This window comes from Aotus nancymaae, unplaced genomic scaffold, assembly GCF_030222135.1.
Source record: "Aotus nancymaae isolate 86718 unplaced genomic scaffold, 86718_ANA_hifiasm-v0.15.2.pri h1tg000009l, whole genome shotgun sequence".
Taxonomy (NCBI): Eukaryota; Metazoa; Chordata; class Mammalia; order Primates; family Aotidae; genus Aotus; species Aotus nancymaae.
This window is the reverse complement of record NW_026988420.1, coordinates 606597-632998: the sequence shown is the minus strand read 5'-3', so window position 1 is coordinate 632998 and position 26402 is coordinate 606597. Positions and strand designations below refer to the sequence as shown.

Genomic DNA, 26402 nt, shown 5'->3' with positions numbered 1-26402 from the left:
ATGCTGTGTGTGTGTGTGGGGTGCTGTATGTGCCTCTGGGACCAGGCTCCACTCCTGTTCATATGGTGCTGCCCTAAAGCCCACCTCAGGTCAGTAGGATTTAGGAGGATTGGGGTGAACAAGACGTCTCTCACGGGAAGATGTGATTTGGGAAGCACCACCCCAGCAGAGCAGGAAAGCTGGAGTCACTGTGAGAGAATCCCAAACACTGTGACTCACATTTAAGCAGATCGCTTAAAAACCTCATCGTGTTCCACTTAAGCGGTCATGTTCTGAGGTGACCGGGATTCTGTAATGCCGTTTTCTTCAGTCATTAGTCCACAGCACCCAGGACAGCCTCAGCTCAGCTGTGGAACAGAGACCAGACGTTCAGAAGCAGGCACTGGAAAGGCTGGTTCAGAAGCAGGGGAAGAACAGCTCCAGCTCTGAGTGCTGTGAAGCACTCTGCTAAGTGCTTTATGCACTGTCTTCCTGTAGCTACTAAAAAGTACCTCACCTGACAGATTCCAAGGCGAAGCTCAGAGAGATGCAGTAACTTACCCAAGGCCACACAGCCAACGATTAGCAGAGCGGGGATAGCAGTAGTTGACCACTCTGGTATCTGGTCTCTCCTAAAGGGGGAGATTTTAAAGCTAGATAATCAGGGGAGCAATTCAGCGAAATGGTAGGAGTTTGTGCTGGTAACGGCCACATCCAATTCTGGAGTTTTCTTCTCTTTTGTTTTCTGCTCGTTCAGAGAAGAAAATAGTACAGAGCTGACTGTGATTTCCCCGCACTCCACGGTGTCTGCTACACACAACAAAAGCCCCAGTCTGTGCGGATCAGCGTCACCGACAGAGAATGTCCACATGTGTGACAGGACGGTGACACAAACATAAAAGTGACACAGTGTCTCAGCAATGGTTTATAGGTAGCACAGAGGATACCATGTACAAACAGGGATTTCTGTTTGTCTCTTAAAACAAAAAACTGGTAGTCCAGAGGAAGGAAACTCCCACGCCCTGGTTGATAGAAAGAGTCAGTTGAATCAAGGGGCTCGGGCAGCTCTTGGTTCTGCTCAGAGCGGCCCTCCGGCTGCTGCGGCCACAGGCGGGCGAGCACTCCACCCATTCACTGCTGCATCTCCCCGGTGCCAGGAAGACCCAGCACAAAGAAGTTTCCAACTGTTTGAGGATGGGCAGATAGGGAAAAGGAGTATCTCCTATGCTCTCCGCTCCTTTTCCCTGACACCCTCATATCACTCTACTCAGTCGTCACCATGAAATTCAGTCATTCCTTCGTTCTTTCATTTGTTCCTTCCTGCATCCAGCTCCCGTCTATTTGTGACTCGACATTCATGCAGCATTTAGTCCGGCAGATGCCACACACAGCGCTAGGGGTATAGAAAGGAATAAAACGCAACAAGATAGCATCTTACACCACTCAGAATGGCTATAATAATTATTATTTTACCCCAATAAGTCTCTTGTACTTTCACAGAATGGCTATTATTAAAAAGTCAAGGCTGGGTGCAGTGGCTGACGCCTGTAATCCCAGCATTTTTGGAGGCTGAGGTGGGTGGATCATGAGGTCAGAAGTTCCAGATCAGCCTGGCCAATATAGTGAAACGCTGTCTCTACTAAAAACCACAAAAATTAGTTGGGCGTGGTGGTGGGTGCCTGTAGTCCTAGCTACTCGGGAGGCTGAGGCAGGAGAATCGCTTGAACCTGGGAGGTGGAAGTTGCAGTGAGCTGAGACTGCGCCACTGCACTCCAGCCTGGGCAACAGGAGCGAGACTCTGTCTCAAAAAAAGAAAGTCAAAAACAACAGATGTTGGCGAAGGTGTGGAGGAAAGGGAACGCATACCCTGCTGGTGGGAATGTAAATTAGTTCATCCACTGTGGAAAACAGTCTCAAGGAACTGAAGATAGAACTAGCATTCCACCCCGCAGTCACACTACTGGGCATCTACCCAAAGGAAAAGAAGTCATTATATCAAAAACGTATCTGCACTCATATGTTTATTCTAGCACTATGGAATCAATCAAATTATTCATCAATGGGGCATTATTTTTAAAATGTGGTATACATACATCACGGATTGCTACTTGGCCTCAAAACAAATAAAATCAAGGCCGGGCACAGTGGCTCACACCTGTGATCCCAGCACTTTGGGAGGCCGAGGTGGGTGGATCATTCGAGGTCAGGAGTTCCAGACCAGCCTGGCCAACACGGTGAAACCCTGTCTCTACTAAAAATACAAGAATTAGCCGAGCATGGTGGGTGCCTATAATCCCAGCTACTTTGGAGGCGGAGGCAGGAGAGTGGCATGAATCTGGGACGTGAAAGTTGCAGTGAGCCGAGGTCACACCACTGCACTCCAGCCTGGGCAACAGAGTGAGACTTCGTCTCAAAATAAATAAGTAAATGAAATCCTGTCTTTTGTAGCCACATGGATGGAACTGGAGGCCATTCCCTAAGTGAAATGACTCAGAAACGGAAAGTCAGATACTGCATGTTGTCACTGATGAGTGGGAGCTAAGCAACGGGGACCTATGGACAAGCAGAGTGGAAAAACAGACAGGAGACGCCAAAAGGTGGGGAAGTGGCAGGAGGGTGAGGGTTGAGAAAACCACCTATTGAGTATAGAGTCCAGTGTTCAGGTGATGGGTACGCTCAAAGCCCAGACTTCACCACAGCGAAATATGTGCATGTAAGAAGCCTGCACATGTACCCCCTAAATATTTACAAATAAAATTTTAAAAATGAGTAAAACACAATCCCTGTCCTCAGGCTGCTGACTGTCTAGAAATGAGATAGACGCATTAAAGGGTCTACGGAGCCGCCCGCCTGGGGGCTGGGCTGGGCTGGCAGGGCCCTGGGAGGGCTTCTCAGGGAAGAGAGCCTTCAGCTGGATCTGAAAGGGAAATGGGAGCTGACCCAGGTGGAGGACAGCTGGGCAGGAAGGCAGTTTTCAGTCTGAGGGAGCGGCCAGTGTAAACTGCATGGACAAGAACTCTCAGGCCCTTGGCTGGTCCAGTAATGCTCTGGCAACCCCCTGCTTCCAGACTGCCCCCCTGCTAATCAAGCCTCAATCCACCTCGGGATTATTCTTCTTCCAACCCAGTTCCCACCATGTCACTCTTCTAACTTTTCGTGGCTTGGGGTAAAAACCCCATTGCCTTGATTGGTGCCCAGGCACTGTGCGACCTGACCCCCACCTGCTGCCAGGCAGATTTCTGCTACTACCCTTTAACCCGGGCAAGCCTCTGAAAACTCTTGGCCAAGGATTGGAAACTCAAAGCCTCGGATCTCCAGCGCGGGAAAGGTGGGAGGTGCGGAGTGGATGACCGCAGGACCGTGTGACAGCAGACTGCTGAGCTGCTCTGTGCGAGGACCGTCCTGGGCTTGGTCCTGCCCTCAGGGTACGCCTGACATGGCCTCCTCTCCTGTCCATTTCTGCTCCTCTCTCCCACACTTGCCTCCCATGGAGACTTCCTAAAATACTTTTGGAGACAAAAACTCTCCTTTCATACCAAAAAACAAATCTGTCTAAAACCAGATTTATCTTCCTTTTTGAAACTAGTTCTTTCTCAGTTTTTCTGTCTCCAGACACAGTCCTGCTCTTCTTCCAGTCATTGAGGTCTAAAAACACACATTCCTCCTGCCTTGCCATCACCCTCAAACCCTGTATGTGCAAAGCATAAGACTGCAGGCCACAGCAGTTGGAAGAGACTTTGGATATTATCTAATTTACCTGCCCACAAATGGAGGCATCTCCTTTAGAGCAATCTTTATGGCGATCAGATCTCTGTTCAATGATCTTTCAGATTATTTTTCCATTCTTCTCTAATTGCTTAAAAATTCTTCTTTATATTGAATGAAAACCTGCCTTCCTGAGTCCCTTTTGGTCTTCCTCTCCAGCCACACAGAACGGGTCTCATCCCTCTTCTAAACACGCTTGCCGTGGTATTCTTCACCTTCCTTCGCTTAAACACCCTTTAAGTATTTTTTAGGTGACTTTCCCATGACTATTTGATTACCTCCTTTAACTCGCCATGGTTGCTCCTAATGTGGAAATTGGGATTCAATTGCAGGCTGGGAATAGTGGCTCATGCCTGTAATCCCAGCACATTGGAAGCCTTGAGGACAGGAGTTTGAAACTGGCCTGGGTAACAGAATGAGACATTGTAAAAAGCAAGAAGGAAGGAGAATAGAGAAAGAATGAAAGAGAAAGAGAGAGAGAGAGAAAGAAGGAAAGAAAGAGAGAGAGAAAGACAGAAGGAAAGAAAAGAGAGAGAGAAAGAAGGAAAGAGAGGGAGGGAGGCAAGGAAGGAAGAAGAAAGGAAGGGAGGGAGGGAGGGACAGAGGGAGGGAGGAAGGAAGGAAATGTGCAGATCATCCAAGTTATCCAGGCAGCTCAGCAGATGATACTACAGTGAGTGGGGCTGGGGGTGGAACCACAGGTGTCTTTTGTTTCGGACGTTACCCTCCACCCTCACTAGGAGTGCATTAGCTGATTGAATAGGCTGAACCGACTTGTACCCATCTAGAAAGCGCAATTTGGGGTTTTTCACACGTAATTCTTTCCTGGGCTCTGGAGTGAGAGTGTCTGGATTCAAATCCTTCACTTCCAGTGACTTAACCTCCCTGAGCCTCAGACTTCGTATCTTTGTTGGGGCCAATAACAGCACCCACCTCGTGGAATTGCGAAGTTAAAATGTGGCAATGTGCAAAGCACCTGGCGTCGGGCCGGGCAAGTAGTTAAGTGCGCAGACGTTGGCTGCTCCTCTCACTTCTCCTCCACTCCGACTCCTAAATGATTATTACAGGTAACTGTTCTATCCCGCAGTTGGCACCCAATCGTCGCCCCTCTGTAATCCCCACTTCCAGCAAGCACATTCCCGCAAGCCTTCCTTCCGGCGGGAACTGGAAAGGCTGATGCGTCAAGCTTTCCACTCCTGCTACCTGTTCCCTTGGGGAGGCTCCAAGTGACTGAGGGGCCTCAGGGCTGGAGGAGACCGTGGAACGCAGGATGATGGGAGCGGGTTAAAGGAACTCATGCTCTTGAAAAGAAAAGGTCAAATCAGGCCTGAGGTCACGTGTAAGGTGGAGCTGTTTTAAAATGATCCTTCCCTCTAGGGAAAGAGAAGAAAGACAAAAGCTCCAAGCTCCACTTCGTCGGTTTGGGGCCAGGCTCTGCTTTTTTGTGGCTACAGCGCCACCTCGTGGTTTCATCCACACGGTTGTCTCTCTTGCTGTAGCCCACACTATAGCTGTCTTCTCATGAACAAAAATGTGTCCATAATTTAAAAACTGAATGCAACATCTAATTTACTTTCTAGCTCTGGCATGGTGGCTCATGCCTGTAATCCCAGCACTTTCAGAAGCCGAGGTGGGAGGATTGCTTGAGCCTAAGAGCTGGAGACCAGCCTGGGCAACGTTGCAAGACTCCCATCCCCACGAAACAATTTTAAACAATCTGCTGGGCATGGTGGCGCACATCTGTGGTCCTGGCTGCTCTGGAGGCTGGAGGATCGCTTGAGCCCAGGAGGTTGAGGCTGCAGTGAGCTGTGATCATGCCACTGCACTCCAGGCTGGGTGGCAGAGTGAGACCCTGTCTCTGAAAATAATAATGATTAAAAATTGGCCGGTTGTGGTCACATGGCTCACACTTGTAATCCCAACACTTTGGGAGGCCGAGGCAGGTGGATCACTTGAGGCCAGGAGTTCGAGATCAACCCGGCTAACATGGTGAAACCCTGTCTCTACTAAAAATACAAAACTTAGCCAGGCCTGGTGTCATGCATCTGTCATCCCAGCTACTCGGGAGGTTGGGACAGGAGAATTGCTGAAGCAAACCTGGGAGGTGGAGGTTTCAGTGAGCTGAGATCACGCCACTACACTCCAGCCTGGCGACAGAGACCCTGTCTCAAAATAAAAGTAGTCATAATAATAAACCACTGGAAACAGTATGTTCATTCTTGCCCTAATGAGATTTGCATCTTGGGAAAGCATTCTTTTCTGCAGGGGAAGACACTGTTTTGACATTGCATTTCGGTTACTTACTTACACATCTTGTATTGCATGGAAGTACCAATTTCTCTCCTATTAAAACAAAAACAAAAAAGCTCATGATCTAGAATGATACCTGCACAGGTAAGGTGCTCAACTCATGTCTTTCCTCCTCTTCCTGCAGACACACAGCAGGGTTTTCCATTCAAACTAACCTTGTTCTTGCCTCAGGGGTCCTCCCTGGCATGCTCTCCCTGCACCCAAGCTGGCTCTTCAGAGTCACTGAGAGTCACTCTAAGGGGCTCCTTTACACTGGGCCCTCTTGACTATAAAACCATCACCAGGCATTTAGTCTGCCTTGTAACAGCTACACTCATGAGAACACAGGTACTTATTTCTCATCTGCCTTTCCCAGGTCCCATGCATGCATCATTAGCATTCCACATTTACATTTTTGGCCTTGTTCTCTGCTTTCTTGGCAACAAATAGTGCCAGCACCTCAGAGGCACTCAGTACTTATTTGCTGAATGAATCAACTATCCCATCTTTAAGAACTGGGTTCTGGCCGGGCACGGTGCTCACGCCTGTAATCCCAGCACTTTGGGAAGCTGAGGCGGGTAGATCACCTGAGGTCAGGAGTTCAAGACCAGACTGGGCAACATAATGAAACCCCATCTCTACTAAAAATACAAAAATTAGCTGGGCGTAGTGGTGGGTGCCTGTAGTCCCAGCTACTTGGGAGACTGAGGCAGGAGAATCACTTGAATCCAGGAGACGGAGGTTGCAGTGAACCGAGATCATGCCACTGCACTCCAGCCTCAGCAACTAAGTAAGATCCTGTCTCAAAAATAAATAAATAAATAAATACAAACAACAACTAGGTTCCTCTGCCAGGACAGCAGCACCTCATTGTGTGCTGGCCCAGGAACCAGGGAATGAGAGGAATGACAAAGATGCCTGTGTCCCTCTTTAAGCTGTTATTTTGCAGGAAGCAGTGAGATGGTTGAACATATAGATTGGCACGTCTCCGAGGCGCTCACTGACTTTATTATGTAGTTCACTGAGCAGCTTTCCAATGAGGCTGGGTTTAGATTGTTTTGGGAAGAGATTCACATCCTTCTCCAATTAGCTTTTCCAAGTTAATCAGCCACCGCTGGTCCATTCCCTCTACTGTGAAGTTGGGTGTGTGTTTGTGTGCTCACAACCTGCCCACACCCAGGTGCGGGGTGAGGAGAGGAAGCATGTTTTATTTATTATTTTTATTTATTTATTTCTAAAATTTAATTTTTTTTTTTGAGATAGATTCTTGCTCTGTCACCCAAGGTGGAGTGCAATGGCGCGATCTCAGCTCACTGCAATCTCCACCTTCGTGTTCAAGCGCTTCTTCTGCTTCGACCTCCCAAGTAGCTGAGATTATAGGCACCTGCCACCACGCCCAGCTAATTTTTGTATTTTTAGTAGATACAGGGTTTCAATATTGGTCAGGCTGGTCATGAACTCTTCACCTCAAGTGATCTGCCCTCCTCAGCCTCCCAGAGTTCTAGGATTACAGGTGTGAGCCACTGTGCCTGTTTTTTTTTTTTTTTTTTTTTTTTTTGGTAGAGACGGAGTCTTGCTACGTTATCCAGGCTGGAGTGCAGTGGCTCCATCATAGCTCTCTGTAGCCTCGATCTCCTGGGCCCAAGCGATCCTAGAGGAAGGGTGTTTTGGTATGGGCACTTCTTAGAACATTTTTGCTTCTTTGGAGACTACAAGAGCCCAAAGGCAGGTAGGTGAGCCGCGGATACAGGCCTCCCTGTTGCGTGCGGGTCTTCTTCTTCTTCTTTTTTTTTTTTGAGACAGAGTCTGGCTCTGTCGCCAGGCACCAGGCTGGAGTGCAGTGGCGCGATCTCGGCTCACAGCAACCTCTGCCTCTCGGGTTCAAGCAATTCTCCTGCCTCAGCCTCCCTAGTAGCTGGGACTACAGGTGCGCGCCACCACGCCCAGCTAATTTTTGTATTTGTTTTTTAGTAGAGACGGGGTTTCTCCATGTTGGCCAGGATGGTCTTGATCTCTTGACCTTATGATCCGCCCGCCTTGGCCTCCAAGAGTGCTGGGATTACAGGCATGAGCCACCACCGCTCATGCGGGTCTCACAGGGAACTAAGTGAGGAGCGAGGAGGGCAGTGGGTTAGGAACAGCGACGGCCAGCAGATGGCGCCAGCCCCCAGGGCAGGACGCGCGGGCCGCGGGAGCGCCTGGGAGTGGCCGCGAAGCTGGTCCCCAAAGCTGGAGCCCAGGCGCTCTCTGGGGTCGTTCACATCCTGCCACTCAACTACCCGAAGGAAATCAGCTGCTTCCTGGCTCTGGGGCTTCATCTTTAAGTGAGCCTCGTTGGCCGGTTTTTCTTCTGGGGGACGTGCCTGTGGTTTGTGACCCCTCTCCCCGTTGGCGCTCAGAGTTCAGAGCTCCCCGGGTCCGCCCTGACCCACGGCGCCGCCTCGCCTCGCTCCCGCGCCCACAGGCCCGTCGCTGCCCGCACGGAGGTCTGTCCTGGACCTCTTAGGTCAGACTGTCCCCTCCCTCCCTGTCGCCAATGCTGTTTGGGGACTTGGACGCCCCTCTGCGGAGGCAGGGGCCTTGCCTTCCGCCCCACGTGACGTCTTCCTTGAAGAATCGCTGCCTCACCTAGATGTCCCTCGGGCGGCGCGGTTTGTTGGCCTTGTAGAAAGGCTGGTTGCCAAGAACAGGGCTTTGCTCAGGGCCCCCGTGGCTGACGACTCTGTCCTGCGTGGGATAATTTAAAGTGCGCATAGGTCACTCACTGATCAGACGTCCCAGGGAGACCGAGGGGTGGGTGCTGGTGGGTGCAGCTTGATGGTACCTCTTCTCCAGGCCAGCAGAGGGAGGGAGGGCAGGCCTGCCCCACCACTCTGTCCCCAAGAACTTTGTCTTAGACCAGCTTATAAATCCCCCATCACTGCCCCTGTGTGTCCTGGCTTCCCTCCTCAGCTCCCAGCAAGGTGCACTATGCCCTCCTGTGCCATTCGACAGGGATGGGGGGAGGGTGGACAGAGGGGCTGCATGGCAGCTCTCTAGGGCTTGAGGTTTCCTGGCCCCTGACTCTTCCCCCCAACACCCCCAACCCCAGGTCAGATCTCCATTCTCACAATAAACTACCTAACAGGGAGCAGGTGTGGTTTAAGGACATTCTCCTGGCCAGAGTCAGTGGCCTGCAGTGTGGTCTTCCCTAGATGTGCTGACTGCAGGCATGAGGCCATGTCAGGTGGCCAGGCTAGGCTCCCAAGGGTGGTCCTGCCTGGCCCTGCTGTCTGTGATGTGGGGGGAGCAGGCCAGGAGCAACTAGATGGATGGGGGCAGGGGGCAAGCATTTCCCAGAGGCCTGATGACCTTCACTGGATTCAGCTGCCTTCATAAGCCTGCGTTTCTAGCTTTCAGTGTTTCTGGGGTTAACTTTAAAACAAAATCAAAACACAAAAGATTTTTATTATATACTGTGATTGTCCACAACTCTTAAACACAGTGCAATGACAGTTTAATGCACTACCACATCTGCTCAGGATCATAGAATTCTCTATATTTAAGAGTCAGGGGCCAGACATGGTGGCTCAGGCCTGTAATGCCAGCATTTTGGGAGGCCAAGGCAGGTGGATCACATGAATTCAGGAGTTTGAGACCAGCCTGGCCAACACGGTGAAACCCCATCTCTACTTAAAATACAAAAATCAGCCAAGCATGGTGGTGGGCACCTGTAATCCCAGCTACTCAGGAGGCTAAGGCAGGAGAATCGCTTGAACCCAGGAGGTGGAGGCTTCAGTGAGCCGAGATTACACCATTGTACTCCAGCCTGGGTGACAAGAGTAAAATTCCATCTCAAAAAAAAAAAAGAATGGGGCAGAATTCCTATGCCTCCTTGTAGAGCAGGGTAGCTTTGAGCCTGTAGGAAAGTTTGCCTTCCTGACTCAGTCTACTTTGAAGTGGCCTCTGAGGGACAGAGACCCCGAGAGGATCTGGTTGTCTTGCAGAAAGGGGCAGTGAAGTCACTGGCTTATTTTGTGGATAATGCTGTTGCTGGATGTCCTCGTATAGTCCTCACTCTCCACTCAGCTTTCTCCAGCTCTCCCTTCCTGCCCATGTTAGCCCTACCCACTTCCATTCACAGATCCACCCTATGGATGGCTTAATTGGTGCTTGAGGCTCATACCAAGGGGAATGAACATGGGCATCTCCCGAAAGAGAGGAGTCTGCAGAGACAACCTCTGTATTCCTGACTCACAGACAGTGTACGCCCTTTCATACAGCGTCATCAAGTTCACCTTTCTCCATCTTTCTCACAAAGAAATTGCAAAAGACATTGAACATGCTTAGGTTTAAAAATGGGAGGGCCTGATACAGTAGAAAGAGATGACATTTGTCCCCCATCTCCCACCTTCTATCGGTGGGCATGGGGCAAATTTTCTATCCTCTTTGAGTCTCAGTTCTCTTGTCTGGAATACGGAGATAACAGAACCTCTGCTGTGGGATTGGCTGAGAAAATGGCAAGTGCCTAGCATGCAAAGCACACATCAGATGCCAACTCCCTTCTTTCCCCTGGACTAAAGCAGTAAGGAACTGAAGTTCCAGTCAGGTTCTGCCTCTTGCCAGCTGTGACCAGAGCACTTGGCCTCGTCTCAATGAGCCCTGGGTTCCCACCCGGGCATGAGTCTAAGGTGCCGTTTTCTATGACTCTTGGATTTATTTTGTCCACATGTCCTGCTGACCTCCCCTTCAGAAAAAGACTGAGGTGAGTTTGCCTGACGTGGTCTCCTGATGACCACCGTGGTCCCCCCATTTGCTTGTCATCCCTCCTAAGCTTTGACACAGGCAAGTGGCAGGGATGCTAGATGACAGTGCAGGAAACCAGTCAGCAACAACCTCTCCCAGGTCCCAGTCCAACCCCCCTGCCCTTTCACTTTCGGGATTCTGATGGCCCTGACTGGATGTGATGGGACGCACCTGGTGAGCACAGGGACGAGAACTCTCTCCTGCCCCACCCTGCCGTGTTCCTTCTGTCCTTGTCTGTTTGAGTTTATTCTCTCCTTGAAGAGAGAAAATGAGGCAAAATTGCCAGGTAGTTGAGTCGATTTCTGCCTTTCTCCTGGAGTTTGTTAATATTTTCAAATTTCCCCAGATCTTTATTTTATTAATTAATTTTTTTTTGAGATGGATTCTAGTTCTTGTCACTCAGGCTGGAGTGCAATGGCACCATCTTGGCTCACTGCAACTTCCACCTCCCAGGTTCAAGCGATTCTCCTGCCTCAGCCTCCCGAAGAGCTGGGATTACAGGCGCACCCCAGCACGCACAAGTAGAGACAAGGTTTCACTATGGTGGCCAGGCTGGTCTCGAACTCCTGACCTCAGATGATCTGCCCATCTCAGCCTCCCAAAGTGCTGGAATTATGGGAGTGAGCCATGGCACCTGGCATTTTTTTTTTTTTTTTTTTTTAGACTGAGTCTTGCTATGTTGCCCAGGCTAGAGAGCAATCGTGCAATTTCAGCTCACTGCAACCTCCGCCTGCCAGGTTCAGGTGGCAATTCTCCTGCCTCAGCCTCCCAAGTAGCTGGGATTACAGGCGCATGCCAGCATGCCTGGCTAATTTTTGTATTTTTTAGTGAGACAGGGCTTCACTATGTTGGCCAGGCTGGTCTTGAACTCCTGATGTCAGGTGATCCACCAGCCTCGGCCTCCCAAAGTGCTGGGATTACAGATGTGAGCCACTGTGCCTGGCCTTATCTTATTTTTTTAAGAGACAGGGTCTTGCGCTGTTGCCCAACCTGGAGTGTAGGGTGCAATTATAGCTCACCACAGCCTTGACTTGTGGGCTCAAGCAATCCTCCCACCTCATCCTCCTGAGTAGCTGGGACCACAGGCATGCACCACCAAACCTGGCCCTTCTTTATTTTATTGTGAATGTAGCTGAAAAATGTTCCCCAGGAAGTATCTCCTTTGTAATTTTTTGCAAGGCAAAACTACAAGGTATATTGAAGCCAAGCTCTCTAGGGCTAATTTACAGTACTGTGTAGGGTAACCTACAATAGACTGGGCTCAGTTGAAACAAACTTGGGGGCTTCAGCTTGAGCAGATGGCTAAAACCTTCACATGGGGTTTCCTCTGAGCCCCTCTAGTCTTCAGGTCTTGGCTTCCCTCCTTCCCCTTGTCTCTCTCTCTCTCTCTTTTTTTTTTTTTTTAGAGGCAGAGTTTCACTCTTGTTGCCCAGGCTGGAGGGCAGTGGCTCAATCTTGACTCACTGCAACCTCCGCCTCCTGGGTTCAAGCGATTCTCTTCTGCCTTAGCCTCCTGAGTAGCTGGGATTACAGGTGTGCACCACCACACCCAGCTAATTTTTTTGTATTTTTAGTAGAGACAGGGTTTCACCATGTTGGCCAGAATGGTCTCAAACTCCTGACCTTAGGTGATCCACCACCTCAGCTTCCCAAATGCTGGGATTACAGGCATGAGCCACTGTGTCTGGTCCTTCCTTCCCCTTTCCATTGTATTTTGAATGAATCAACAAGTGTAGAATTATTAAAGTGATTGGAGAGGGAAAACGTCTAAATTGCTACCTCTGTGCAACAATTCCAGTCTTGGTTCTTACAATGAATCCGCTTTTGTAAAGAGATAGAGCGATTGCTATCCCAGGGTGCAGCTATTTGCAGCACGAAGCAGAAACAGTCAACATGAATATTATGGATAGATTTCTGCAAACCGACCTCAGTTTTCTTCCTTTCATTTAAAAGACGTTTTTCTCCTCACATCTTAGGTAGATTCAGAGATACATGAAAAGCAAAGTTTGTTTTTTAAAATAAAATGCTAAGCAGAATAGCAAAAATGACTCTAAAATCAATATATGTGTATTTCTTTTAAGCTTTAATATATAAAATATGTATTTCTTTTAACAGGGACCTTGGCTCTGATAGTCTCCATGTTTAGAATTTGAGTTCTTAAGTGAATGAGATCCAGAAAAAGTACTTTTCGAGAAATAAGAAATGGGTTATCATGACATCATCAATTTATAATTGCTATAATAGAATATCGAAGAGATTAATTTGCTCAAAGTTACAGCCCAGAGTTCTGGGATGTCAATTCATGCTTTCTGGCCCCAGTGGTTTCACCATCAGCCACCTCTCATGGGTGCTCCTACAGCTGACCTGTGTGACATTTCTCAGGATATTCAAGCTGATTTAGTTTTTGGAAGGACAGGATGGTAGGGAGAGAGTTTCAGGTATGTGAGGTTTGCTTCTTAAGCACATTCTGGCAAACCTCGGGCCACGTTCTCCTCTGGGTCCCCATCAGTGTGCAGACAATCGCAGCGCCCCCTTGCCCTGCAGCAGTATTTGTTTGTGACGGCCCCCGCCTCTTCAGAGCTGCCGCAGGACCCCTGCCTCGTTCAGACGGAAAGCAAAGGCACTGGAACCACGTTTCATCTCCTGAGTCTGTGGGATCAACCCCAGTGGAGGCAGAGATCTCATGCTTTCACCCCAACCCCTCTGGGGCTTTCACCCCGACCCCTCTGGGGCTTTCATCCCGACCCTTCTGGGGCTTTCATCCCAACCCCTCTGGGGCTTTCATCCCTGCTCCAAAAAAAATGGACAGTTTCAAAAATTCAAAAATCAATTGGAATGGAGCCAGCTCTGTCCGGCGGGTTATTAATGGCCTTGGAGCTGACTGATCATATTTGCACAGCCTTTCAATAAACAGCTTCAACAACAACTAGGGCGGAAAAGAAAACACACACCCCATCCAATCAAGACAAACTTCAGTATTGATTTCGCCACCTCCTCCCCTGCTGCCACTTTGGAAACAAATTTAGAGTATGACGCCAGGGTCGTCGATCATCGCCAAGCTCCACGTCACCAGGTCTGGACTACGGCTCGAATAGTACATTGCTTCATTCTGCCAAAATAACTCTTCCAAGATTTCCTGAGGCCAGGAATATAAACCGCTGGATCCCAGGGAAAGTGGCAGGGAAAGGAGTATCCGGTCGGGCTCAGGCTCTCCAGGTAGCTCTTCCTGACTGATCCTTCTCAGGTGCCGTGTAAACCACAGGAGCCGTGGGTCCTCCCTGAGCCCTGCACACAGACCGTGTTCCCGCCCCGGAGTCTCTACGGAGAGGCTTCCAGGTCTCCATTAAGCTTCTTTCTGCTTTAGCTTCTGTTCCGTTTGTGGGAAAGACAAGGAGAACCATGAGAGCTATTTCAGAGGGACCTTGTCTCATCAGTCTACACCCTGGGCTCGCTGCCCCGCCAAAAAAAAAAAAAAAAAAAGCTTGTGGTCCTTACTCATAGTGACAGAAACGATGACAACCTGGTGACACACAGACATCAGTTTCCTCCATTCTTCATTGTTTTCAAATGTGATGTTTCTGGCTGGGCTCGGTGGCTCATGCCTGTAATCCCAACACTTTGGGAGGCTGATGCGGGAAGATGGCTTGAGTCCAGGAGTTTGAGACCAGTCTGGGCAACATAATGAGACTCTGTCTCTAATAAATACATATATAAATAAAATGTGTTGTTCCGACACAAAGTAACTCTTCAATTGTGCAACATCCTCTCCGATCCTTCACCTCCATCTGTTTCAACGATTAAGCAAAACTGATGAATAAAGCGAGAATAACCTTACTTGTTTTTCCCTCTTTCAGATGTTTTGTCTCCTGTTTGACTATGGTGTCGCCCTAGTGGTTAGGACTGAGGACACTTTCTAAGATCCACTATCTGAATAATGACAGTAGATATGGGGAAGGGGCTAGAGTAGGGGTGTTATTGACAGACGGATATGAGTGCATTTATTCATTCAACAAACTTTCTATTGGGGGCCTGCTGAATGGCAGGCATCGTGCTGCCTAACTCTTAGATGTGCCACTCACCCAGCAGCGGCCATGGGGTGGGTTTGGACTGGTTCCTTAAGCCCCAAGCCACGGCTGCCTCACCTGGCACAAAGCAGACAATGCCACCTCTGGGCTTCCGTGAGGACTTAATGAGGAACGTCGAAGGGCTGGCACTCGGCCGTCTCAATACACTTTTGTTTCTTTTTTCCTTTGCGCCCGACACAAGGGAGGCAGTTTTGGAGGCGAATGTAGATTCATGACCCCTCAATTTGTTAGTCAAATGGATTCTGTGGAGACCTAGGCACCCTCTTACACTTATCAGTGTGTAAAAAGCGAGGCCTCTCACCCTGCTCCATATCTTTGAAAAGTTTACTTTAGCTGGGCAAACACTAGGTATCAAAGAAACAAATATGAGAAACACAAAAGTTCAGTTATTCCAGGCGGGAGCTAATTAGACAACTAAAGGTCATCAAATGGCTTCTGGACTGTCAACTTTTAGGATAACTCGGTGGGAGTAGCTTTGCTTTAGGACCCGGGAGACCTGGGTCTGACCCCAGCCAGGTCACTGCTTACTTACAAAAGCAAAGAGAGTGACTTTGCACTTCACCTCTCTGGCTCTGGCTAACGTCTCTTTATCTGAACAAGGAGGGGTTGGGCACTGGAGGGTCTAAGAGCCAACCATCCCTTCCCAACTATCCTCCTTCCAGAACATTCCCTGAGCACCTCCTGTGAAACTGAGGCCAATAAGAAGTGACTGGGCGGGGCAGACACATGTGGATGCTGGGTTGTCATTTCTATTCTGGCAGTGACATAGGAAGCTCCCAAAATGACATTATTGTTCTATGAACCCATACCAGGCATCACTGCTAGGGTTTTTCTTATGGCTTTCAGTTCTGAGGAGGACAGAGACGCCACAAAGGGCTTCCTGGGGCAGAGGAACCATCACAGACACAGCCAGGGCCCATCGCTGGGCGAGCATCAGCACCGCCTACAGACACACTGTTGCCATTCTCTGCTTACCTTGTCACCCAGCTTTCCTTCCAGTACTAAATGATGTTTTAAAAAATTGCCCCAGATAACTTCTTATTCTTATCCTGCAAAATGCATTATCACTCACTGCCTGGGTTTAAATATAGACAAAAGACATATTCTTTTTTTTTTTTTTAAGATGGAGCCTCACACTGCTGCCCAGGCTGGAGTGCAATGGCAAGATCTCAGCTCACTGCAACCTCCGCCTCCTAGGTTCAAACGAGTCTCCTGCCTCAGCCTCCTGAGAAGCTGGGATTACAGGCATCCGCCACCAGGCCCAGCTAATTTTTGTATTTTTAGTAGAGATGGGGTTTCACTATTTTGGCCAGGTTGGTCTCGAACTCCTAACCTTGTGATACGCCCCCCTCGGCCTCCCAAAGGGCTGGGATTACAGGCGTGAGCCACCGCACCCACTCCTCATTTCTTTTTTTTATTGTGGTAAAATATACATAACATAAAAGTCACCATCTTAGCCATTTTAAAGTAGCATCAAGGACATTGGCCTTGTTGTGCAACCGTCACCACTGTCCAACCCCAGAATGTTCTACGTCTTCCCAAGCTGAAACTCTGCACCCATTAAACAGCAACCCCTGCCCCCTGTCCCTGGTCACCACCATCCCACCTCCTGTCTCTGTGAATCTGTAGCTAGATGCCTCGCATGAGCAGATTCACGTAATGTTTGTCGTGAGCGGATTCACGTAGCATTTGTTGTGAGCAGAATCGCATGGTATTTGTAATGAGTGGAATCGCATAGTGTTTGTCATGAGTGGAATCGCATAGTGTTTGTCATGAGTGGAATCACATAGTGTTTGTCATGAGCAGATTCACATAGGATTGTCATGAGCGGAATCGCATAGTGTCTGTCATGAGCGGATTCACGTAGCATTTGTTGTGAGCAGAATCGCATGGTATTTGTAATGAGTGGAATCGCATAGTGTTTGTCATGAGTGGAATCACATAGTGTTTGTCATGAGCAGATTCACATAGGATTGTCATGAGCGGATCCCCATAGTGTCTGTCGTGAGCGGATTCACATAGCATTTGTTGTGAGCAGAATCGCATGGTATTTGTAATGAGTGGAATCGCATAGGATTTGTCATGAGTGGAATCGCATAGTGTTTGTCATGAGCAGATTCACATAGGATTGTCATGAGCGGATCCCCATAGTGTCTGTCGTGAGCGGATTCACATAGCATTTGTTGTGAGCAGAATCGCATGGTATTTGTAATGAGTGGAATCGCATAGGATTTGTCATGAGTGGAATCGCATAGTGTTTGTCATGAGCAGATTCACATAGGATTGTCATGAGCGGATCCCCATAGTGTCTGTCGTGAGCGGATTCACGTAGCATTTGTTGTGAGCAGAATCGCATGGTATTTGTAATGAGTGGAATCGCATAGTATTTACCTTGAGCAGACTCACATAGTGTTTGTCGTTAATGGATTCACATAGCATTTTTCATGAGCAGATTCGCAGTGTTTGCCGTGACTGGAATGGCGCAGTGCTTGTCCTGAGTGGATTCGCATAGTATCTGCCATGAGCGGAATCGCACAGTATGTGTCATGCCATGAAGGCAGCCGTGTTCCTTCTGCTGAGGGTGGGAAGGAGGACTGAGTCCACCTGCGGCTGAGGCTTCCACCGGACAAAGCCATCCATGGGGAAGGAATAAATCTGTGTGAAGTTTGCTGCTCTTACGTTATCCCAACAGCATCAGCCCAAAAGTCAGCCTCAGGGAGTGTGGGCTGTTGCCACGGAAGTTCTGCCCAGGGGTCACCTCTGTGTCCACGGACAGCAAAAGCTCTGGCAGCAAACCCTTTCCTTACTTCTGGGGCCTCTAAGGGACCCCTTCAAGTCTGCAAACCCGTCCTGCCCTGTCTGAGCCTTGCAGGTGGCCCTCTCTCTGCCCATACCCTTCACCCCTGCTTGCCTGGCCAGCCCTGCCCACCCTGGAAGTCCTAATTTAGCTGTTGCTTCCCGCAGTAGCATCCTATGAGCTTTGGTGCCACCTCAGAGTTACCTCCATGGGATTCCTCATGATAACGAATTGTCCCTTTACTGGTCAGTCTCCCCCAGAAAAGCATAGGCTCCTTTGGGGCGGGGGTGACTGCTTCTTCACCGCTCACCTCTGAGCCTGACAAGGGCGGACAGCTATTTCAGGTCATTCCCCCTAGAGGCAAAATCTGAGCTGGGGACCCTCTCCGGAGTGAAGGATGGAGGGAGGACACTCATGAGGAGTCCACAGGGAGGAGATAGAAGTTAGCCAGGGAAAGCTAAGCAAAAGTGTGGCTTCAGATCAATCTAACCTGACCTGATTCCCCTGAAGAGTTCTGGTACATGAGGCACCACAGAGTTGTCCTGCCGTGTGTTGGGGGCTAGGTTTTTGCACCTGTATGAGTCAGTCATTGGGTACAACCTTCCAGGCATAGCCAGGTGGTACGATCCATTTGCAGAGGGCAGCTCTCTGGGAAGGCGGCAGCTGTGTCTGCAGCCAGCACTCACACACCTGGGGGTGGCGGGAGCCAAGAGCATCTGCTACAGCACAGGTTACGTGAATACTTGTCAATAGTAATGATGAAAACAAAATTAGCTGCTATTTCATGAATGTTCACTTTGCGCCAGGCCCTGTGCTCTATCTTATGCTTCCACGGTTTCATTCAGTCTCTACCACAACCCTATGAGGTAGGTGTCAATTGCATGAGGAAACTGATGTCCTGCAAAGCTGAGTGACTTGCCCAAGATGCACAGCTAAGGGCGGGCAATGTCAAGGCTCAAACCTGGATCCCCTTGCCTTGATCCCAGGTGATATGCATGCATGTTAAAGTCCAGGAAGCACTGTGAAGCAAAGGGCACTGAGACCTTTCTCCCTTCCTCTCTCTCTGAAAACAACTTTTGCTCATGTTATTTCCTTTCACCAGCTTACTTCGGTGCAATCTGGGCCTGTGCTAACCTGCAAGGTTGTTAAACTGGTAAAAGCATTTAAATGACACCTTGATCAAACGCCACCTCCTCCCAAGTAGGCTTCACCTTTCCTTCTGCGAGGCTCTCCCCTTAAATACCAAAGATGTCAAATGGCTGCAGGTTGACTTCCTCTTGGGTCCCAGCAAAGAGTGTCCTTGATATGGGTAGACCGATGGTCAAGGAGAGAGCAACCCTTACATTCCTGGACCGCTCCTCTGTTTCTGCACTTTGGCCCCTGGAAACGTCCGGGTCAACACTTCCTTGCTGCTTTATCTTTCAGAGGTCCCAGGCCACCACAGTATTTGTCCAAATTAGAGTCAGTTTGCTTTGCAAACCACACTCAAGCTCTCCTAGACACCGAGCAGCTGCTCCTCTGACGTCCCCACTGGAGCCCTTTGTTTGCACTGTATGCTGTCAGCAAACAGACCGCCCTGAACAAGCCACTTGGGAGCGCTCCTCCCCCGGGACCGGAGCAGCAGGCACAGGGAAGGCTCTCCCGGCTTTTCCTTAACAGACACCTACCTTGCTTCATCATTTCAAAAAATGACAGCAAGAAATAAAGCGCTCATACAAAAGTGTACAAAGGGGTCATGGAGAACGGAAAGAGTAATACACCCACCACGGAGCAGCCTCTTGGCCCTCACTCTGCCAGAACGTGTCTTTCTAGGTAGGAAGAAGTTTAGCAGAGGATTATTGAGATGGTCTCAGCAGCAAGACTGCCTGGATTTACATCCTAGTTCCTGCCCCAGGTGGCTTAACCTCTCTGTAGTTCAGATTCTTCACCTGTAAAATAGGGATGAGAATTGTATTGGAAGAATTAAATAAGCTAAGAAGTATAGAGTACTTGGAACAAGGTCTAGCACACAATAGACTCTTGCTAAATATGAGAATTTATTTGTCTTTTTGCAGGCTAAAAGCAGAAAGTGAGTGATGAGGCTGTTGGCATTGGTGGGGGTGCGTTCTTTACAGGGTAAGCGTCGTTCCAGGCAGGACATCAAGAGGAATGAAATGCTTGTCAGTACCTCTACTTCACGGACGTATCAGAGAGTTTGGCTGGAACAGGAAGACAGTTTCTGACCGAGAGAGGCTGAGGAGCGCTAAGAGCTGGCTGCCCCCGGCCTCTGGCTCTGCGCTCATTTCTGTTCCATTTATCCCAGTTGAATTTGCCCCACCCTTCCCCACTACATCCCAGTAACCATTTTCAGACTCAGCAAGATGGTATGTGTCTGTATATCCCACCGTTATTGCATTTGTGCAGCTCAAAGCGTTTCCTCATACATTCTTTGTTCTGTCTTGCAAGTACCAGATGGATACTTGAGTGCTAAACTGGTTGTCCTTGGGCCTGCTCTCTGAACATCAGGCAATGCCTCTCCCGATACACAGCTTTAATCAGCAGCAAATAAAATGGGGTTCGTTGAATAAGGCTTGCAAAGGTGATGAGCTCCCACGTGGGTTTGCATTGCCTGTTGTGTGGATGGGTGCTCTGTGGACTCCTCCTTAGTCAGACCACGCTGCCATCTTTCCCTTGGCTCCAAAGGCGTCCCACGAGCTGCCACGCCTACTCTGGGAGTGCCCAGCAAAGTCTTGACTTGGTGACAGGGACCAGGGAAGGAGACTTTGACACATCTCCGGTGACTCTTCTGGAAAGGAGTGGAAGATCTGCTGGTGAGCGATAGATGTGTCACACCCCGGTTCCCAAACCCAGCCCCAGACGTTTTGGTGCCAAGAAGTGTCACTTCCTGGCAAAGGCGAAGGGAGGGTCAGTTTCTTCCTGCTATTCTTGATCCCATCAGCTCTTGACCCACAGAGCAAACATGTGCCCAGCCTCTGCAGCGACAACTGGGTTTCTCCCGGACTCATCCAGGCCCAGACCCGCTTGGTGGAGTTTGCATCTGCCCTGAGCCTCCCATTTTATTTGATGGTTTCCATTTAATAGGTATTTGTAAATGCAGCCAGCCCTTTGAGGAATTATTATGCTCATAAAGTGCAGAGAAAATGATATAGCCCCACCTACTTCTCAATTCTCTGAGGCTCAGGAATCGGCACGTTCTTTTCTTGATTTCACTCTAGGCTTTCTTCATTCCTGTAATGAGCAGTAGGGGTCACTGTGTAGCCACAGAGGGACTCCACCAGGCTCCAGAAATCTAACTCCACCTGCCTCTGGCCTGGACCAGAACGTGGATGAAACTGCAGTCACCACAACATCTTCACAAAGCCAGGGGAGCATTTAGCAGGATCTTTTCTGATTAAAATGATCAATGGCTGTTTTTATGTTGCTGAAGTGAAAATGAATATAGTGATTTGGATGGGATCGCTATGTTGATATAATACATCTGACTATATTGATATAAATGATAGTGCCACCTCCTCGCTATGCACTGAATTTCCTTAATTAGTTTGAAAATTGGTCTGTTTTCCAAAATAAGCTTAGAATATACAATTTTGTTTTGTTTTGTTTTGTTTTTAGATAGAGTCTCACTCTGTTGCCCAGGCTGGAGTGCAGTGGTACAATCTCAGCTCACTGAAACCTCTGCCTCCCTGGTTCAAGCGATTCTCCTGCCTCAGCCTCCCAAGTAGCTGGGATTATAGGCATGCACCACCACACCCGGCTAATTTTTAGATTTTTAGTAGAGATGGGGTTTCACCATGTTGGCCAGGCTGGTTACGAACAGAATATATGGTTTTAATTGCAAGTGTGTATGTGTTTAGATACTGATAGGAAAACATTGTGTTAAAAACCAAGTATCACATGATTTTGTTTTTTAAGACCTAGATTTACTGAAGACAAACATTTTGAAAACAATACTCAGCAGTCTTGTTTCTAGTTTTAACATTGACCTAACATAAAACGAAGAAAATTTGGGATCAATTATAACAACATTTCAGTGCCAATCACAAAACAAGAAAATGGAAAAAAACCCTGCACCCTCAAAAGATAACTATGAACACACAAAAAAAGCGAGTAGAAATGAAATAAAATCAGATACTATGTGGGAAAGGCTTTGTTGTCCATACGTTGCCGTAGTTGGCACAGGAGAGGATAGTGGGAATTGAAACACTTCCTAAGATACACAGCCCTGCAAAGTCAGCTCTTGGCTGGCTTCCTGGGTTTTTTTTTTTTTTTTTTTTTTTTTGAGACAGAGTCTCCCTCCATCGCCAGGCGCCAGACTGGAGTGCAGTGGCGCAATCTCGGCTCACTGCAACCTCCGCCTCCTGGGTTCAAGCAATTCTCCTGCCTCAGCCTCCTGAGTAGCTGGGATTACAGGCGCGAGCCACCATGCCCAGCTAATTTTTGTATTTTTAGTAGAGACGGGATTTCACCATGTTGGCCAGAATGGGCTTCCTGGGTATTTAACTTGGAATTGGACAACGGGCCCTGGCTGCCCCTCACAACTGCTACCACTTCTGCCCACCAGGGGGCTTCACTCTTTTCTGCTTGGATTCTCTTTACATCCTCCATCGGTCACCCACACCACTTACCCAGCCCCCGCATAGATTCCCTCCACTGTCTTCATTTCCCTTGTGGTTTCCCACCTGATCTACGATCTAGCCATTAAGTCTTCAGGGAGAAACAGGAAAATCAGCACAGCCCACCAACTCCACTGCCTTGAAATCGCTTCTGGGTCTGCTGGCCCGACTGCACAGCACAGTGTGGCAAATTCTGGGCATTCAACAAATATTGCAGAACGTCACTAAACTAGAAACACCAAAGAAATATGATCGACACTGCATGAAGCAGTGCGTTGAGGATCCACTGCTAACGAATTTGGATAATTTAAAAGTCACATGAGAGGGACTCAGCCATCAAGTTTGACAGCACTTTTTTTTTCATTTGCTTCTATTTTATAGCTCTTTTGCCATTTATCATTACATAGGAGTACTTGGCAATCAGTCATGCCTCTAAAAAGTGTTAGGATCTATACATATTTTTATTTGATGTATTTTGTATAATATATATTATGTTTATATATATGTTAACTCATTCAATATTCATACTAACTCTATATTATTGACCCCATTTTCAGATAAAGAAACTAAATTTCACATAAATAATAAATAATGTTGAAAACTAAGGTGTGTGGAAGTGAATATTATTAGAATAAGAAAGGAAATCACGAAATTATAAATCTGAAGGAGCTGACAAATATCATAAACACCTCAAAATCCTGGAAAATAACATAACACTTAACTACTTAATATACCTCTATGAGTTTTTTTCTACATTAAAGAAATTGTGGTAAAATACATATAAAATTTAACTTCATAGACAGGTGCTGTGGCTCATGCCTGTAATCCCAGCACTTTGGGAAGCTGAGGCGGGAGGATCACATGAGGTCAGGAGTTTGAGACCAGCCAACATGGTGAAACCCTGCCTCTACTAAAAATACAAAAATTAGCTGGTGTGGCAGTGGGTGCTGTAATCCCAGCTATTCAGGAGGCTGAGACAGGAGAATCACTTGAACTTGGGAGATTGCAGTGAGCTGAGATGGCGCCACTGCACTCCAGCCTGGGCGACAGAACATGAATCCATCTCGAAACAAAACAAAAAACACACACACGCATTGAAATCATTTTCTAGTGTCCAGTTCTATAGTATTAGGTGCATTTCCACTGTTGCGCAACCATCACCACCATCCATCCCCAGGACTCTGGACACCCTATGGAATGGAAAACCAGCAGCCATGAAACAACTCCCCCTTCTTCAGTCCCTGGCAACCACCATTCTACTATCTGTCCCTATGAATTTAACTACTCTAAGTAGGAAATTATCCAAACTTATTAGCAGTGAATCCTCAATGCACTGCTTCATTGCAGCTGTGATCATATTTCTTCAGTGGTCCCAGTGTAGTGGCAGTCCAGAATATTTGGTGAACGCCCAGGATTTGCCACACTGTGCCAGACAGTCGGGCTGACGGACACAGAAGCAGTTTCAGTGCAGTGGGTTTGGTGGGCTGTGCTGATTTTCTTGTTTTTCTCCCCAAAGCCTTAATTCCTCATACAATGGAATAATACAGTATTTGTCCTTTTGTGACTGACTTGTGTCACTTAGCATAACATCTTCAAGTTTCATTCATATTGTAGCATGTATCAGAATTTCCTTCCTTTTTCAGACACAACGATATTCCATTGTACGGATATTCCACATGTTGTTTATTCATTCATCCATTGATGGACACTTAAGTTGCTTTTGTTTGACTGTTGTGAATAATGCTGCTATAAACATGGGTGTATAAACATCTATTTGTGTCTGTGCTTTCAGTTCTTCTGAGTGTATACCTCAAAGTGGAATTGCTGGATCATATGGTAATTTTAAGTTTAATTTTTTGAAGAATCATCATACCATTTTCCGCAGTGGCTATACCATTTGACATTCACACCCGTAACGTGCAAGTGTTCCCATTTTAACAGCTCCTCAACAACACTTGGTATTTTCTGTCTTTTGATCATGGCTATTCTAGTGAGTGAAGTAATTCCTTCATTCTTTGACTTCCTACTTTTCTAGCTCCTCTTTGTGTGTCAGTGGTTTTGTGATATCATTTTCTATAGAATGTCAATTCAGTATTTCTTCTAGCACAGTGGTTGGGATTCATGACTCCACAAGACATATTCACCATGTGTAATACTACTATAGACTTCTACAAACTCAGAAATCCTGATAAACACTTGATTCTCATAAAAGATAAAAATAGTCTGGGCACAGTGACTCATGCCTGTAATCCCAGGACTTTGGGAGGCTTGGGTGGAAGGATCACTTGAGCCCAGGAGTTTAAAATCAGCCTGGGAAACATAGTGAGACCTTATTTCACTATGTAGGACTTAGAAAAAATACAAGTATTAGCTGGGCATGGTGGCCCGTGCCTGTAGTCTCAGACACTCGGCAGACTGAGGCAGGAGGATCACGGGAGTCCAGGCGGTCAAGGCTGCAGTGAGCTGTGATCAAGACGCTGCACTCCAGCCTGGGCAAGAGAGACACTCTACCCTGTTTCAAAGAAGAAAATGATTAAATAAATTTTTAAAAATGTGATGCATTCGATTTATAATCATTGCATTATTGAGTATATCCCTGAAGGAGAAAACTTCTGTTTAGACCCAGCGTCATTGAGGACTGGCTTCTCCACTAAAAATTTTATGCCTTGTTATTAGAAGAATGGTGTGCTTCCTGCCTTGAAGCTGGAAATACTTAACACTGAGCAGTGGGCAGCGAGCACATTCTGGAAGTCATTCTTATACCAGGACAGCTGGTGACAACTGCACACAGAAGCGACTGCGAACCACACAGATACGTCTCATTAATCCAAATTCAGTGTATCCCTATTCAACTTTCCCTTAGCAGGCTCCTAAAAATGTCTGTGCCCATTCCAATGCCACCCAATACTAAGGAGCAATGCGAGTGGTCTTTTTCTTATTGGCCTGTGACTATTCTTTATATATTATGAATAGAAGTCCTTTGTCATTTTTATGTATTACAAATATTGTCTTGAACTGTGTGGCTTGCCTTTTCACTCTCTTAATCGTGTTTTTGATGAACAAAAGTTCTTAATGTTAGTATAGTTCAACTTATCTGTTTCCTTTATGGTTAGGGATTTCAGTGTTCTGTTTAAGAAGAGTTTTCTCTACTTCAAGACCAGGAAGATATTTTCCTATTTTCTTCTAGAAACTTTATTCATTTATCTTTACATTTAAATGACCAATCCATCTGCAACTGATTTTTGTATATAGTATGAGATGGGGCCAAAATTTATTTTAAAAGAAGAAACATGGATAACCAATTGCCCGAATATGAATTATGAAGATCATTTTTTCCTCTGTCTTCTGAGCTTCAAGTTTTGTCGTAAATCCAGTTTTGTCTATGTATGTGTGGATTTATTTCTGGACTCTTTATTCTGTTCCATTGGGGTTTTTTGTTTAGTTTTTGAGACAGGATCTGGCTACACGCCCAGGCTGGAATGCAGTGGTGTGATCATGGCTCACTGCAGCCTTGACCTCCTGTACTCAAGCAATTCTCCCATCTCAGCCTCCCAACTAGCTAGGACTACAGGGACATGCCACCACGCCTGCCTTTTTTCTCTTTTCTTTTTTTTTTTTCTGTAGAGACAGGGTTTTGCCATGTTGCCCAGGCTAATCTTGAATGCCTAGACTCAAATAATCCTCCTGCCTTGGCCTCCCAAAGTGCTGGGATTACAGGCATGAGCCAGTCACTGTGCCTGACCTGTTATTTTTCTGTCCTTGCATTAGTACCTCTTGGTCTTAATTAGTGTATTTTATAATAATTCTTGATTTTTGGTAATGTAGAGACTTCAATTGTAATCTTCTTGATGAATGTCTTACCTATTCTTGGGCCTTTGTATTTCCAAATAAATTTTGGAAGTAGATTGTCAATTTCAAAAACAAAAAAACAAAAAAACAAAAAAAACAAAAAGCTGCCATTTTTATTTGGATTATATTGAATCTGTAGTCCAGTTTGGAAAATAAGTAATTTAACTCTTCTAAGTCCTACATTTCTCTTCTTAAAAAAAATACTCCCTGCGCAGTCATGAATATTACATGAAATGATGC

General features: G+C 47.3%; 1 long non-coding RNA gene across 1 annotated transcript; it reads right to left on the bottom strand.

Moving 5' to 3' along the window:
• Positions 1 to 13664: 13664 nt before the first annotated feature.
• On the bottom strand, positions 13665 to 19215 carry LOC135273817 (uncharacterized). The gene is made up of 2 exons (XR_010341614.1): positions 17295 to 19215; positions 13665 to 14603 (listed from the first exon to the last, which is right to left on the bottom strand). It is a non-coding gene; the product is annotated as an uncharacterized LOC135273817 (long non-coding RNA).
• Between the last annotated feature and the right edge of the window lie 7187 nt (positions 19216 to 26402).